Genomic DNA, 17901 nt, shown 5'->3' on the forward strand with positions numbered 1-17901 from the left:
TACCTAGAGTTTGCCTTTGATTTTCCAGATTTAGTTGCCATAATTATTCAGATAAAACTGGGGGAAATGCTCTCGAAACAATACTGCTATGCGTAACCAGCGTGGCTGGTTCAGGTAAAATTTTCAATGGCAAATTAGTGTCTTTACGCTCGAGTTTCAAGCAAGGGCTAGTCTTTCTGAATATAAACGTTACACATTGCCGTTTACCTCAGGTCATTGGCTGTCTACCATGACGATCAGTGGTCATTGGGCCGAAATACAGTCAATCAACGAAGCACTGGTCATATCATTGGTGCGCAATGAGGTCATTGTTTGGTGTGTTCAAATCGGTTCCTTTCAGTCAATACGTCCCGCGAAAATAACCATGAAGTCTGGTTGCGTTACTAACAAACAGAGGATTGCAATGAAACCAACCATGAGTGGAAAAACGTAAGTTTAGTGTGAGTAATTACATCGAATGTTTCGTCAAAAGTTGAAGGAGACAAAATTCATGACACAAGCCGTTTACAAAATGTTTCGTATTAGGCTAGATTGGACCTTTTGTATTACCAAAAGATGATCTTGAAAGATAAGTGATTATTTTATTGCTATTTCTGACTTTCATGATTCCTGTCCTTGGATGGAAAATGTATATTATGCATTTCTACGTGGGGCGCTGTCCTCAGATAATCACATGGTATGCTTTCGCCGTAAAGCCTTTTTGAAATCTGACATGGTGACTGGATTCACAAGAAATTAAGCTTTATTTTGTTGTATAACACTTGTTATTTTATGAATGTTAAGTATTTATCTTCCTGTAATTTGAATTTCGCGCCCTGTAATTTCACCTATGTTGTCGAGGTGTCCCGCTAGCGGCATGCCTTTCCGAAACAGGTTTTAAATTATAGGTATGCACAATCCTGTTACTCTGGTTGTGTAAATTGCTGTTTCCACCTAACTCTGTACCTAATCCACAACGGCTGTGCACATCTCGTGTTCTTACCCCCACCCTCTGTACCCTGAAACTTGCACGTTCAGAATGAGGTATCTCTGTTCCGAACAAAGTCTCTCCTCTATTCTAACAACAAACAGTTCTTAGTACTCGCAGGAGAACACAGAGGACTCAGAATATTTGGCCCCCTAATACAGTAGATATCAGTTAGTTTGACACATTGAGACAGTTGTGGTGGATTAAGGAAATGTAACAAGGTTGGGCTATATAGGCAAACCCCAACTCCGAATGGCTGAGTTCTCACTCTTTTCACTTGTGTGTATGGTGTGACCTGCTCTCTTATTAATAGATTTTGAATAAAGAAATAACTTGATTGCTGCCCTTGTCTCTCCTCATTAATGAATGAGCATTTCCACGACACGGTCTTCATGAGAGCCAGTTTCATCATAGCGCTTGATGGTTTTTGCGACTGCACTTGAAGAAACTTTCAAAATTCTTGACATTTTCCAGATTGACTGACCTTCATGTCTTCAAGTAATGATGGACTGTCATTTCTCTTTGCTTATTTGAGCTGTTCTTGCCATAATATGGACTTAGTCTTTTACCAAATAGGGCTATCTTCTATATACCAGTCCTACCTTGTCACAACACAACTGATTGGCTCAAACGCATTAAGAAGAAAATTAATTCCACATATTAACTTTTAAGAAGGCATACCTTTTAATTGAAACACATTCCAGGTGACTACCTCATGAAGCTGGTTGAGAGAATGCCAAAAGTATGCAAAGCTGTCATCAAAGCAAAGGGTGGCTTATTGAAGAATCTCAAATATAAAATATATTTTCATTTGTTTAACACTTTTTTGGTTACTAAATCAAATCAAATCAAATTTATTTATATAGCCCTTCGTACATCAGCTGATATCTCAAAGTGCTGTACAGAAACCCAGCCTAAAACCCCAAACAGCAAGCAATGCAGGTGTAGAAGCACGGTGGCTAGGAAAAACTCCCTAGAAAGGCCAAAACCTAGGAAGAAACCTAGAGAGGAACCAGGCTATGTGGGGTGGCCAGTCCTCTTCTGGCTGTGCCGGGTGGAGATTATAACAAAACATGGTCAAGATGTTCAAATGTTCATAAATGACCAGCATGGTCGAATAATAATAAGGCAGAATAGTTGAAACTGAAGCAGCAGCACGGCCAGGTGGACTGGGGACAGCAAGGAATCATCATGTCAGGTAGTCCTGAGGCATGGTCCTGGGCTCAGGTCCTCCGAGAGAGAGAAAGAAAGAGAGAAAGAGAGAATTAGAGAGAGCATATTTAAATTCACACAGGACACCGGATAGGACAGGAGAAGTACTCCAGATATAACAAACTGACCCTAGCCCCCCGACACATAAACTACTGCAGCATAAATACTGGAGGCTGAGACAGGAGGGGTCAGGAGACACTGTGGCCCCATCCGAGGACACCCCCGGACAGGGCCAAACAGGAAGGATATAACCCCACCCACTTTGCCAAGCACAGCCACCACACCACTAGAGGGATATCTTCAACCACCAACTTACCATCCTGAGACAAGGCCGAGTATAGCCCACAAAGATCTCCGCCATGGCACAACCCAAGGGGGGGGCGCCAACCCAGACAGGAAGATCACATCAGTGACTCAACCCACTCAAGTGATGCACCCCTCCTAGGGACGGTATGAAAGAGCCCTAGTAAGTCAGTGACTCAGCCCCTGTAATAGGGTTAGAGCCAGAGAATCCCAGTTGAAAGAGGGGAACCGGCCAGGCAGCGACAGCAAGGGCGGTTCGTTGCTCCAGAGCCTTTCCGTTCACCTTCACACTCCTGGGCCAGACTACCTGATTCCATATGTGTTATTTCATAGTTTTGATGTCTTCACTATTATTCTACAATGTAGAAAATAGTAAAAATAAAGAAAAACCCTTGAATTAGTAGGTGTTCTAAAACTTTTGACCTGTATATATATTTTTTAACAAAAATGTAACATTAGACGTTAATGCTGTAATTGTACATTTTCGGTGAAATCACTACAATAAATGTGCTTTAGCTGTTACCCTGGCCGGATATTGGCTACAGTATCTAGCTGCACTACATGACCAGAAGTATGTGGACACCTGCTCGTCTAACATCTCATTCCAAAATCATGGGCATTAATATGGAGTTGGTTCCCCCTTTGCTGCTTTAACAGCTTATACTCTTCTGGGACGGCTTTCCACTAGATGTTGGAACATTGCTGCAGGAACTTGCTTCCATTCAGCTACAAGAGCATTAACGAGGTTGGGAACTGATGTTGGGTGATTAGATCTGGCTCGCAGTCGGTGTTCCAAGTCATCCCAAAGGTGTTCGATGGGGTTAAGGTCAGGGCTCTGTGCAGGCCAGTCAAGTTCTTCCACACCATTCTCGACAAACCATTTCCGTATGGACCTCACTTTGTGCATGCTGAAACAGGAAAGTGCCTTCCCCAAACTGTTGCCACATATTTGGAAGCACTGAATCGTCTAGAATGTAATTGTATGCTGTAGCGTTAAGATTTCCCTTCACTGGAACTAAGGGGCCTAGCCTGAACCGTGAAAAACAGCCCTAGACCGTTATTCATCCTCCACCAAACTTTATGGTTGGCACTATGCATTGGGGCAGGTAGCATTCTCCTGGCGTCCGTCAGACCCAGATTCGCCCATCGGCCTGCCAGAGGGTGAAACGTGATTCATCACCCCAGAGAACGCGTTTTCAATGCTCCAGAGTCCAATGGCGGCAAGCTTTACACCACTCCAGCCGACGCTTGGCATTGCGCTTGGTGATCTTAGGCCTTTGTGCAAATGCTAGGCCCCGACGAACAGTTCTTGTGCTGACGTTGCTTCCAGAGGCAGTTTGGAACTTGGTAGTGAGTGTTGCAACCGAGGACAGACAATTTTTACACGCTAAACGTTACAGCACTCGGCGATCCCGTTCTGTGAGCTTGTGTGGCCTACCACTTCGAGGCTTACCCATTGTTGCTCCTAGACATTTCCACTTCACAATAACAGCACTTATAGATGACAGGGGCAGCGCTAGCAGGGCAGGATTTTACGAACTGACTTGTTGGAACGGTTGCATCCTATGACAGTGCCACGTGGAAAGTAACTGAGCTCTTCAGTAAGGCCATTCTACTGCCAGTGTTTGTCTATGGAGATTGCATGGCGGTGTGCTCTATTTTATATACCTTTCAGCAACGGATGTGGCTGAAATAGTCAAATCCAATAATTTGAAGTGGTGTCCACATACTTTTGTATATACTGTATTGTGTACTTCCCTTTCTTTACTGAGGCGAGCGGGAGCAAAGGACACTGTGTTGTTGTGCTGTCGGCCTGCAGCACAAACCATCCCTATTAAGCAGTGTAGACTGTATCACTGTGACATCCAGATGGTTACCTCCAATATTACAAGTTATTTCTCGTGTATGCTGCTATCCTACGAGAAAAAAAATCAAGTGGGATGGTATAACTTGGAAATGGTGACCAAATCCAGATGGTGACCAATAACGTTACGTGAAGTTATTTCTCCCTTGCCCATCGAAATAAACATCACTTGAAGAGTTTATTTCCAAAAACGCTACATCCACCAATTTTTTCACATGTATGTTTTTTTCAACCGAGATGATTGTGTCTGTAAAATATTATTGTTCTCAGATGTTTTATTAATATATTTTAGTTGTGTATTAAAATGTTTTTTTTTAATTTTTACAAACCACTATATATTGATTGTTTAGCTGTAATGGAATGTTGGTATACTGTATATTTGATGGTGATATGTGTTTGTCTCACCTAGCTATCTTAAGATGAATGCATTGACTGTAATTCGCTCTGGATAAGAGCATCTGCTAAATGACTAAAATGTCAAATGTAAATGTTTTACCTACCTATCTCATATAACTATCAAGAAGGTGTTGAAAGCATTCCACAGGGATGATGGCCCATGACTCCAATGCTTCCCACAGTTTTATCAAGTTGGCTGTATGCCCTTTGCGTGGTGGACCATTCTTGACACACACAGGAAACTGTTGCGTGTGATCAACCCAACGGAGTTACCATTCTTGACTCAAACCGATGTGCCTGACACCTACTACCATACCCCGTTCAAAGACACTTAAATATTTTGTCTTGCCAATTCACCCTCTGAATGGTACACATACACAATCCATGTCTCAATAGTCTCAAAATACTTATTTAACCTGTCTTTTCCCCTTCATTTACACTGATTGAAGTGGATTTAGCAAGTGACATCAATAAGGGATCATAGCTTTCACCTGGATTCACCTGGTCAGTCTATGTCATGGAAAGAGCATGTGTTCTTAATGTTTTGTACACTCAGTGTAGCATTTAGCTAAAAAAACATGATTATTTGTCTTAAAATGGGTATATAGCGTTTTGGAAAGAAACTCTTTGCTTTCTTTTACAAGTTGTAACTAGCACCATGTTGCTGTTGTTGCCATCTAGCCAAGATAAACTAGCTGAGAAGGGTTTATCAGGATGACTGACTGAACTGAATCCATCCGTCTCCACCCTCGACTCTGAACTCTGTGACATACGTCATACATTTGGGCACCAGGCTTATCCGTACAGCTTCTCCCCACTGTGGAAATCATCAATGTGTGTCTTGCTAGCTGTCAATCAAATGACGAGGTGCTGAAGCTCATTGGTTGGAACTCTTATTGATAGGAGGCTTGCTACATGGGCCCCGCTTGCAGTATTCAAAATGGTGCCACACAGCTTCCAGAAAACCGTTGCTTTCAAACTAGGGATTTCATGACTAATTGAGGTAAGACAGTAATTCTGCTAATGGATTATGCATGTGTGAACTACACGTAGACACATCCAGCCCAAAGCAGGAAGGTAAAAAAATACATACCTAGTTGCCGAAGTTCCAGAACATCTCTTTATTACTTGGTTGAAGGTGGAAGCACCTTGCTTTTCAAGTATTGTGGTGGCAGTGTCATGTTATGTTATGGGGTATGCTTGTCACAGGCAGAGACTGGGTAGTTTGTTAGGAACAGAATAAATATTAAATATACCACGGCTAAAAAATAAATGTCCATTTGCTAGTGGAAATGTTTTTAACATCCACTGAAGTAGCTAGCAAGTTTACTAGTTAGCTAAGGTAAGCTAACGCACTTCTGTACATCACGCTGTAACATACAATTTACCTTATTTTAGCACCCCAATAACGAAATCATTCCAGGTCAACTTTAATTTGAATACCATTGTAAAGCACAATTTCTCCCCTTTCCAGCAAAATCAATGACGAGCCCTTCATGCTGCCTGTCTCTGAATGATTGAAGAAGGCAATGAGCTCCGTCGGGTCTTTAAAAAAATGACGGGTGGGGAAGCGAAACTTCCTTTGTGATAGGGAAAAAGGGGAGATAAGCCGTGTGGTGAAACTGCTTTTTTCATCCGAGCTGTCCAACTTATCACCTCTAAAATGTAAATAAAAACACTAAAAAGAGTTTATATAATGTGTCATTACACACATATTTGAAGGTTTATGTCGAATTTGAATCGGGTTTTTAGGGCGGCGCTAAAGTTATCTTCAGAAGTAAACAGCGGCTGTCGAGGCTTTTGAGAGTGATGCGCTACACAGAGGGGTCTGTTTTTTCAAATGTTCTCCAATACTATCGGGCCATACCATGTCAATAATTTTCATTTTCATTTAATTTTTAAGTGGTTAGATCTTTGAGCCAGTAACCGAAAACTGACAAGATAAAAATCTGTCGATCTGCCCCTGAGTAAAGCAGTTAACCAACTGTTCCCCATGCGCTGCAGACATGGATGTTGATTATGGCAGTTAGTATCAATTGCAGATCTCCTCTTGTGGGAGCCGGCAGCATTGATAGTCTATGTTCGCTAGCTAGCTAATTAATTATGTTCTCAGATCTACTTAGCTAGCTAGTTCTTACTAGTGTCTGGGTGTCGGTATTTCAGAGCAAGTTCAACCATAATTTCCCCCCGGGAATGCTGTGCCATGATAGTGCTGTGCCATCACTATCAGAATAAAATGATATGATATCAAGATAAAAGGCAGTTAGAATTGGCTGCTGGGGGTCAAGGAAGAAGTAGACTGAATTTTTTAATCAGTGGAATGCTCGGTGGATAGCTAAGGGGATGGAGAAAATTCTGGCATTTGATTGCAAATATGCGGAGGGAGTCAAAAAGAGAAGTTGTATAAAACACCTGTCTGTGGATTACATCTTAAAAATAAGGGCATCCATGGTATCCATGACAGAGAGGGAGAAATGTTAATCCATGTACATGGGTAAGAAGAGTCTAGCTAGCTACATTTTCAGATATTATAAGTTTCTAATTTTGTCTGAAAGTCATTTTCATTGCAAGTTAAAGCGTACTGTTAGCTAGCTAGCTAACATTAACTGGCAGGCTTTCTAGCTAACGTTACATGTATGATCTTTGTAGTAATATTAATCGTATTTCAGAAAGCCAATTGTATTTCCAGTTATAGCCTAATGTTATCTAGCTAAACATTGAACCTAGTTTGTTAGCTTTAGCTACCTGCAGATTCATGCATGGTGGCTAGTTATGAAAATCAGTTTGTATTGCTAGTAGTATATGGGTTGGGATTATTGCTGCATTCAAAACAACTGGGAACTCGGAACGGGCAACTCAGAAACCTCAGACTTCAGTGCATTCAAGATAACTCTTTCTAGAGCCCCGACTTTCCGACCTGAAGATCGCTGACGTCAAGATTTGACTTTGTATTTTTCCAAGTTCCCAGTTGCCTTGAAAGCATCATTAGGTCCATTGTTTAGCTAGCTTGCTTCATGTCTGAACAAAAGACTCCACTTTGCTAGATGATTGTATGACCCATCAAGTTAGCCAGGTGTGTCTGGAGGTGATTACGGTAATCTAATGGACCAGATAAAGTGTATTTTTGCTACTACTTTAACCACTTTAGTCTTAAAATCTTTGGTTGTTTACTACACCACCTTACTCTGTTTAGCACATGGACTCACATGTGAATCCTAAAAGAGATGGGCGGGGCTAAGGCTTAAGAGTGTATGAACGATTCTGAATGGGTGTGTAGACAAAGAAAAGCTCTCCAGTAGGTGTACCAGAATATTCAAGATACATTTTCTTAAAAGTGGGGTCACAAGTTTATCAACTTTCAAATCAAAATTAATTTCCCATTGTTCCTCAACTGCAGTGTATGATATACCATTTTCTATCTCTGTCTCTACTTTTATCCAAGGAAAAAATCACAAATTTCAAATTTAGCTACGTAGGACCGAATCGAGCAGGTCAGTCATATATTGCCATCTAGTTCATCCCCTGAAAGTTAGCTTGTTATCTAGCCATATTTACGTGATCTGTTATTAGCTAGCTAGCCAATTTGACGTGGTCCATCAATCAATGTATCCAATCATGTCTGTCAGCAGCAATTGTGATTAAACACTCTTTAAAACAAGGTTAAAAAGAGGATAGCTAACTTCGCTGGATAGGTCTATGCTGTTTGGAGGAAAAAACATTAGGTCTACCTACCACTATGTTTAGCCAACTGTACAAAGGTTCTACCTGTAGCTTGCAAAGTAAACATTATCAGCTAAAAGTGCATTGGCAAAACCTCCTGCTGCTTGACAGGCAGAGCCTACAAAGGATGAGAAATTAACCTAAGCCACTCATACTTGTCAGGTATAGTTTACTCAAATATCCAATTAATTGTGGCCAATATTTAGAGATATCATAAGACTACCCTCATGTATCTGAAATTACATGATCAATTGATGTTTACTGATCATGATACGCAGGCAGTTGCTGCTGTATATTTGCTGTATACTATACTTGCTGTATAACTCTGATGATGGAGCCAAATGTGCGCAATTGTTTGCATAGAATAATCGGAAATGTGTAGTTCTGACTACGCTCTACAAGATATTACAACTAATAGTTAACATTTGTTTAACAATCCCTTGAAAATGGCATGCAGTTATAAAAGGTTTTAGCGGAGATGGGGGGTCTCCTTGCCTCCCAGCAGGCAAATCGAAGGCTTTGAAACTTATTGTGATGTTTTATTCATAATGACCTATTGGGAATTATAAACTGGGTGGTTCGAGCCCTGAATTCTGATTGTCTGACAGCAATAATGCACCTCAGGGGGTTTGTGATATATGGCCAATATACCACGGCTAAAGGCTGTGTCCAGGCACTCCGCATTGCGTCATGCAAGAACAGCCCTTAGTTGTGGTATATTGGACATATGCCACACCTCCTCAGGATTTTGCTTAATTATACAACGGGTGGGTCTAATCCTGAATGCTGATTGGTTAAAATTCGCGATCCAGACGGTGTCTATTCCACAAGTTACTACCGGCTAAATCTAAATCTGGTCATCAGACCAGCCATGCAATTTATAAACTTGATCTCCACTATAAAAAGCATCTAGACATTATCTCACATTTCTTTTAGACTGAATTTAGTTTTCAATAGAGGAGATTTGTGTGAACCTTGCTGTCCGTCTCTCCGATATTTGCAACATTGTTTCAATATTCAAATTCTATCTCCAGCATAGTAATGAACGAGTCAGGACAAGACAGACAGGCAGGCAGCGTTACTCAGCCAGTCGAAAATCATGAATCAGCTGGCACCAATGATATGGATAGATACAAAGAAATGTCATTTGAAAAAAAGTCAAATGAAACAAAGCGCTGCTACTGTAGTTTGCCGTCTTTCCAGCTTCAGTTTGAAGTGATTCTGTTAGCTGTGTTGTTGCCTAGCTACTCTGAACAAGTGTCCTGACGAGTGAGCACATTTTCTATGCCAGGTGAAACCGCGCCTCATTGTAATGGATGTATCCAAATAACTGTCAATAGAAAACAGCTTAAACAAATGGAAATGCAGCTACTTTGCTGTTATTTTGGCTTTTCGACGTGACTGTAAGTTAGCCGTAGTTGGCTAGCTAGCAAGCAAGGGATAAGAACGTTGCCAGCCAGTATGGCAATGCACCATTTAGAACGAACGACTGGGTCGCGTCCATAGATACAGAACAAAAGGACTGTGTCGCGACTATATCTTGTGGAAAGATAAAATAGTATGAATACATTTATCAAAATAACAATTTTTTATGAAAATATGTAAATTATTATTTGAATATGTTGGTAACCCATAAAAGTGATAATGCCCTCGAAGCCGGTGTTTGGAGGATACAGTGTATTTGGAAATTCAGACCTCTTGACTTTTTCCATATTTTGGTACGTTACAGCCTTATTCTAAAATGGATGTTCCTCGTCAATGACCCGTAATGACAAAGCAAAAACATTATTTTTTGCAAATATATTACAAATAAAAACTGAAATATCACATTTACCTAAGTATTCAGACCCTTTACTCAGTACTTTGTTGAAGCACCTTTAGCAGCGATTACAGCCTTGCGTCTTCTTTGGTATGAAGCTACAATCTGAGTTTCACCCATTCTTCTCTGCAGATGCTCTCAGGCTCTGTCAGGTTGGATGGGGAGCGTCGCTGCACAGCTATTTTCAGGTCTCTCCAGAGATGTTCGATCGGGTTCAAGTCCGGGCTCTGACTGGGCCACGCAAGGACATTCAGAGACTTGTTCCGAAGCCAGTCCCGCGTTGTCTTGGCTGTCTGCTTAGGGTCGTTGTTCTGTTGGAAGGTGAACCTTCACCCCAGTCTGAGGTTTTCATCAAGGATCTCTCTGTATGTTGCTCCGTTCATCTTTCCCTCGATCCTGATGAGTGCCATGACTCTCCTGTGAGGATACGAAGGATCAGGTTACAGTGAGTCCACTCTACAGCACCCTCTCTCTCCCGCAAAGGGGTATACGTGCAGGGCGAGCTGAATACGTCACAAATGGTCAGGAACTCTCGATGAGTGAAGAAGATAAAGACTACACATTCACAGTCTGCAGCTGTATATGTAAAATAGTCTAAGAAACTTGACCGAAGACAAGAAAAGATGAACATTTCCCTATCGGTCGACCATTGGAATGTCTGGAAGATCCGTTCTAACGGACACTCCGAGACCAACCTACTACAACTACAAAGGACATGGTGACCTCTGGTGGACAACCAGAGACTTACAGAACCAGAGATGTTCTGTCGAATTACTCCCCGTAGATAGATCGAGTGTTTTCAACAGAGAGACAGCAAAGACATTCACACGTAAATATGTACATTGCAATTGTTTTCGAATGAGCGGCCATTCATGTGCAAAGTATTCACATTTCCATGAGCATAGTAATCAGCTGTATGTACGATAGTGGAATTCCTTTGTCTCTCGCTTTCCCTCTCTTTTGAATCCACCATTTTGTGTAACAAGCCGGTTTAGTCCACTACGGACTTTTCATTGCATTGTGTAGTAATCAATGTGTAAGCTATCCTGTTTGTGTGTTTATGTAATTCTGTGTGATTATTTAGTTAGTTAGTAAATAACAAAGCCAATTTGTATATCGCTGATTCATCATTTATGCTAGGGTTCGTGCAGATTTATAGGATATTATGGCGCGTTCAGAATGAGACTAAGATATGAGGTAATAAAAATTCATTAGTGACTGCTATGAAATCGATATATTCTGATATTCTTTGAGTTAATTCTGGAAACTGTAAATCATTAAACAAACTTTTCCCGTGGTGCCACAGGTCACTGAATTAATTGTTTTAGAATTAATTTAATCACGGAATAATAACATTAATTATAATTAATAATAATTATAATTATTCTAATAATAGCATGTCATCACATTAATGATAGTCACGACATGACACTAGTCTCCCAGTCCCTGCCTCTGATAAACATCCCCACAGCATAATGCTGCCACCACCATGCTTCACCGTAGGGATGGTGACAGATTTCCTCCAGATGTGATGCTTGGCATTCAGGCCAATGCATTCAATTTTGGTTTCATCAGACCGAAGTATCTTTTTTTCTCATGGTCTAAGAGTCCTTTAGTTGCCTTTTGGCAAACTCCAAGCGGGCTGTCATGTGCCTTTTACTGAGGAGTGACTTCTTTCTGGCCACTACCATAAAGGCCTGATTGGTGGAGCGCTGCAGAGATGGTTGTCCTTCTGGAAGGTTCTCCCATCTCCACAGATGAACTCTGGAACTCTGTCAGAGTGACCATATGATTCTTGGTCACCTCACTTACCAAGGCCCTTCTGCCCCGATTGCTCAGTTTGGTCGGTCGGCCAAAGAGTCTTGGTGGTTCCAAACTTCTTCCATTTAAGAATGATGGAGGCCACTGTGTTTGTGGGGACATTCAATACTACATTTTTTCAAATCAAATCAAATTGTGTTTGTCACATGTGCCGAACAGGTGTAGGTAGACCTTACAGTGAAATGCTTACTACAAGCCCTTAACCAAACGCGCTTTAAGAAGTGTTAAGTAAAAAATAGATAAGTAAAAAATATAAATACTTTCTGAATGCACGGTTTGCTGGCCCGAGACGAAACAACACCCCTGTGAATATATCCTCCAAACACAGGATTTCTGGCATTATCACTTAAATAATGCACACTCTAGAATTTCCTTCATGCTAATCAGAAATTAGTATTCAACAATTCCATGATATAAAGTAGTATAGTGTACTCTACAGAAATATACACTATCACAGAGATATGCATAGAAATATTGCTTAGCTTGTTGCTTAGCTTATACACCTTTCAAACCAATATGTTTTTCCGGCAATTTTAGCATCCTGCCAACCTTTTGTGAACTATTTAAATATGGTTAAGTTCTGCCTACGGCTTAGTATGAAATGTAGCTGTAATGCTGAGGCGGCATTAGCACGCACTACGCTCTTAAGCTCTTGATGGTTGCCAGGCAGTGCCCGTTATACTACTGTCCTCCTGGCAGCTCTAAACTTTGCGAGGCATGTCACTTCACCCATCTTTTCACATAGCCCACCACACCCAGCTAGCAATGAGGAATTGGCCCAGAAGCGGCCAATTGGGTGTTGGACTCGGCCCGGAATCAAAATGAATGAACCCAAGTACATTGGGCCATTTCCATCTACCGGAATTCAGCTGACTTTGCCGGCATCTTACCAGAATCCCCCCAGAAGCGGCCCGATGCAAATTGTACTTGATTTAGTCATTTGAAATATTACTATTATACATTTTATACATAGAAATTATGCCCAATCAACAAAAAAACATTCAGTGTCAGAGGAAACACCATACACCTGGTGACGTGTCAGCGTGCATGCGCCTGGCCCGCCACAGGAGTCGCTACAGCGCGAAGGGACAATGACATCCCGGCCGTCCAAACCCTCCCCTAACTCAGACGCCGCTGGGCCAAATATGCGTCGGCTCACTGGTCACTGCTGGCACAGATCTCGAACCAGCATCTGGGCCAGATAACTCTCACCGGAATCGGCCCAAGCCCCAAGTAATACATTTGGGCCAGATAGCTCGCACCGGAATCGGCCCGAGCGTCGGCCTTGTCTGACTCTCAGCCGGAATCGGTCCAGATCCACAGATCCACTGTGCTAGCTGGGCATGCATTGTTTTCTTAACCACGACTGGATGGATCCATAAAGAATTACTGTGGGCATAAATATAATTGAATTATGAAAATATTGGAATAAAGTAGGCCAATGCAATTGAAGGCATCAACTTGTTGCTTGCTAAAACTCCAAACGTCATTAAATTGTTGTAATACATTTTTAGCAATAGCCTATCCGCGTGTGTTCAAGTATTTTGGCACCGTTTTATGCTGGTTTGAGACAAGCGTGGGGACGCGTCTTGATAATTAAATCAATGTCCGATTTTTCTTTTTACTGAATCACCGTTTGGATATTGGTTAGGCTACAATTAGGCTGTAGAAATGTTAGCTAAGTTGAGGTGGGTGCTGCTCATGATCATCTTGTCTAGTAAGCTCATTTATTATCAGAACATTGTTGTTCTGTTGTGTAGCTTAACAATTTGATTATTTTGCTCTTCACTCCCAGTCGTTTAGTAGCCTAGGCCTACTCCCAACCAAAACCCGGTGACTCGTCTTAATCAATCAATGTGTTTTTTGTTTCACTGAATTTCCATCTGTATATTTGGTTAATTCTCTGGCTGGGGAAGTAAGTGGAGGTGGTATAGCTCATCTATTTGTTTGCTCATCTATCACTGATCAGAGACATTTAGCATGCAATAATGTACCCTAAATCAAGTGTAGGCCTATTATTTTGTTTGATCGATTGAAGGCAACTTCGAAAGCCCACGGAGGTTGTGAAATATGAACACGAGACTCACATGCTTTTGAAAATACGGATAGCTAGTATTTTCTATCGCTATCATGATGAAGATACTCTAAATGTCAAACCCTACGCCTACTCCCTCACAAAGCGGAGTGAGGGTAGGAAAGAGATTAAATGTTGATCAAAAAAGCATGGGCTTGCCTCTGGCTCTGTTTCAAATTATTACTTTTTGTTTAGGATTGTGCTTCCACATGTTGCCGTGAGGCAAGTTGTACGGGAATAATATTATTTGTATTTTATTCTGTTATATTTAATTATATCCTTACTACAAAATATATGTGTGTTGACTGTGATCGGGGTGTGTCTCGTCTGTTTTCATGAACAAAAATAATGAACTATTGATTTCATTCATTTGGATGTAACATAATTCAACTCAAAATATGCCATTCTATTGTTTTGAAAATCAATTGTATTAGTCTTATAATGTTTCGTAGGATCTGCATAAACATTTTAATAATGGATTTTCATGGTGTTTATTCAATGGATTTATTCCAATAGACACACACCCACAACTGCACACCACTACTACCACTTATGCCGGTATGTGCACGGGAGCTATACAAGGAGTATGCAGGCAAGAACGTGGTAAATATTGGCGGTCATACATTATAAACATTGCCCATATCTTTATGGACACACTTCAGAAAGAACACTTGGCTCTTTACAAGTGTAATTACAGTAGCTGCTTATGAGTTATGGCTATTAAAGTCTTTCACAAACAGACAAAACCAGACAGGATTTTTTTCAATCATTCCAATAACAACTGGCAACACATTTAAATGTATGATGTTGACATTCACTGTGTAATCATCTTTGGCTACAGAGGCTATACTGTTGGTATAGTACTCGCACTGTAAAAACTACTTAGCACCCATGACCTGTGACTTGACTTTCTGTATTTGTAATGGAATATCTGTGTTTTTGTGCATTTTTCTGTGTGTTTTGGGTATGTTCTGTGTGTTTTGGGGTGTGTTTTGAGTATGTTTCTTGGGTGGTTTTCAGAGTGGCTTGGATGTGTTTTGGGTATGTCATGTGTGTTTTTGTTGGGGTTTTGGTGTGTTCAGGCCAGGGTGTGTTTTTGTGTGCATGTATGTACCTTATAACTTGAGCTTTATCAAGACAGGCTCTGAGTTACAACATGAACATGTTCACACCTGTCCTTGGGGTTAAAACGTAATAGAATAACTCAAATCAAATCAAATTGTATTGGTCGTACACACAAATTTAGCAGATGTTATTGCGGGTGTAGCGAAATGCTTGTGTTCCAACAGTGCAGTAGTATCTAACAATACACAACAATACACACAACATCTAAAAGTAAAATAATGGAATTAAGACACATATACATTTTAGGACGAGCAATTTTGGAGTCCGGAATAGAAATATATAGACAGTATGTGGATAGAATATGTAGTATATCTCAAGAAAATGTTGGATTGAATAGTATATGTACAGCAATAGTTGAATAGGATGGCCATGACTGGAACACAGTACATACACATGAAATGGGTAAAACAGTAGGTAAACATTATTAAAATGACCTGTGTTCCATGTCTATGTACATAGGCCAGCAGCCTCTAAGGTGCAGGGTTGAGGAGCCGGGTGGCAGCCGGCTAGTGACAGTGACTAATTTCAGGGTAGGGTACTGGGTGGAGGCTGGCTTGTGATGGCTATTTAACAGTCTGATGGCCTTGAGATAGAAGCCGTTTTTGATGCACCTGTACTGGCCTCGCCTTCTGGATGATAACAGGGTGAACAGGCTGTACCTCTGGTGGCGGGGATGGCTGAGGTCCTTGATGATCTTCTTGGTGCTGTAGATCTCCTGGAGGGTAGGCAGTGTGCCCCCGGTGATGTGTTGGGCAGACCGCACTACCCTCTGGAGAGCCCTGCGGTTGTGGACGGTGCAGTTGCCGTACCAGGCGCTAATACAGCCCGACAGGATGCTCTCATTGGTGCATCTGTAAATGTTTGTGAGGGTCATAGGGGCCAAGCCAAATGTATTCAGCCTCCTGAGGTTGAAGAGGCACTGTTGTGCCTTCTTCCCTGTACTGTCTGTGTGAGTGGACCATTTCAGATTGTTCGTGATGATTACGCCAAGGAACTTGAAGCTATTCACCTTCTCCAAGACAAGATAATCAACAACTATTAAGTAAAGAAGAGATTTTGATGTGTCTTAGATGTTTTATATCCATTTAAGTGCTTGAGAGAAAGTTACATGTGCCCTTGGGTGTGCACAGTCTAAAAAACAGTTTGAGCTTTAAAGTGACCACTTACAATAAACCAGAAGCATTGCCTCCGCTTGACAACGCTTCGCATCAAAAGGATTGGCTGCTTCGTGGGCGTAGGCGTGAACCTATTCAAGTAAGTAAATACATTTTGAAAAGTATAAAAAACAATGTATTATTAGCTAGTTGTTTAGCTAGCTGACTACAGCTGGCCACTGTGTGTAGGCTAATGAGCTGGCTAGCCAACTTCAGAACTTTACAGTACATAAGTTAAGTGAAATATCATCAACGAGCTAACTTCATATTAGCTTGTTATCTTGATGTAGGCCTATTTATCATTGTAAATTAAAAACACATGCTCCAAATATATTTGTAGATAACAGCAATGAAAACTGGTCAAAGGGAGAAAGTAGGCTACTCGTTAGATAGTGCAGGTATAGTGCATTTGGAACTTATTCAGACCCCTTGACTTTTCCCACATTTTGATATGTTACAGCCTTGTTCCAAAATGGATTAAATTGTTTTTTCCCCTCATCACACTACACACAATGCCCCATAATGACAAAGCAAAAACAGTCTACTGTTGAAGCACCTTTGGCAGCGATTACAGCCTCAAGTCTTCTTGGGTATGACGCTACAAGCTTGGCACGCCTGTATTTGGGGAGTTTTGCCCATTCTTCTCTGCAGGTCCTCTCAAGCTCTGTCAGGTTGGATGGGGAGCGTTGCTGCACAGCTATTTTCTGGTCTCCCCAGGGATGTTCGATCGGGTTCAAGTTCGGGCTCTGACTGGGCCACTCATTGACATTCAGAGACTTGTTCTTAAGCCACTCGTGTGTTGTCTTGGCTGTCTGCTTAGGGTCATTGTCCTATTGGAAGCTGAACCTTCACCCCAGTCCTGAGCGCTCTGGAGCAGGTTTTCATCAAAGAACTCTCTGTACTTTGCTCCGTTCATCTTTCCCTCGATCCTGACTAGGCTCCCAGTCCCTGCCTCTGAAAAACATCCCCACAGCATAATGCTGCCACCACCATGTTTCACCGTAGGGATAGTGCCAGATTTACTCCAGATGTGATGCTTGGCATTCAGGCCAATGCGTTCAATTCTGGTTTCATCATTCAAAGAATATTTTTTCTTATGGTCTGAGAGTCCTTTAATTGCCTTTTGGCAAACTCCAAGCAGGCAGTCATGTGCCTTTTACTGAGGAGTGACTTCTGTCTGGCCACTACCATAAAGGTCTGATTGGTGGAGCGCTGCAGAGATCGTTTTCCTTCTGGAAGGTTCTCCCATCTCCACAGATGAACTCTGGAACTCTGTCAGAGTGACCATATGATTCTTGGTCACCTCCCTTACCGAGGCCCTTCTCCCCCGATTGCTCAGTTTGTCCGTGCGGCCAGCTCTAGGAAGAGTCTTGGTGGTTCCAAACGTTTTCCATTTAACAATGATGGAGGCCACTGTGTTCTTGGGGACCTTCAATGCTGCAGAAT

The 17901-nt window shown here is 41.6% G+C and overlaps 1 protein-coding gene across 1 annotated transcript in view; it reads left to right on the forward strand.

The window, feature by feature from the left end:
* The window catches only part of ngfrb (nerve growth factor receptor b), an 81971-nt gene that overhangs the window by 36232 nt on the left and 27838 nt on the right, over positions 1-17901 (forward strand). The gene's annotated exons all lie outside the window — the stretch shown is intronic.

The sequence above is a fragment of the Oncorhynchus mykiss genome, chromosome 16 (genome assembly GCF_057628025.1).
Source record: "Oncorhynchus mykiss isolate SJ-2025 chromosome 16, ASM5762802v1, whole genome shotgun sequence".
NCBI classification, from domain to species: Eukaryota; Metazoa; Chordata; class Actinopteri; order Salmoniformes; family Salmonidae; genus Oncorhynchus; species Oncorhynchus mykiss.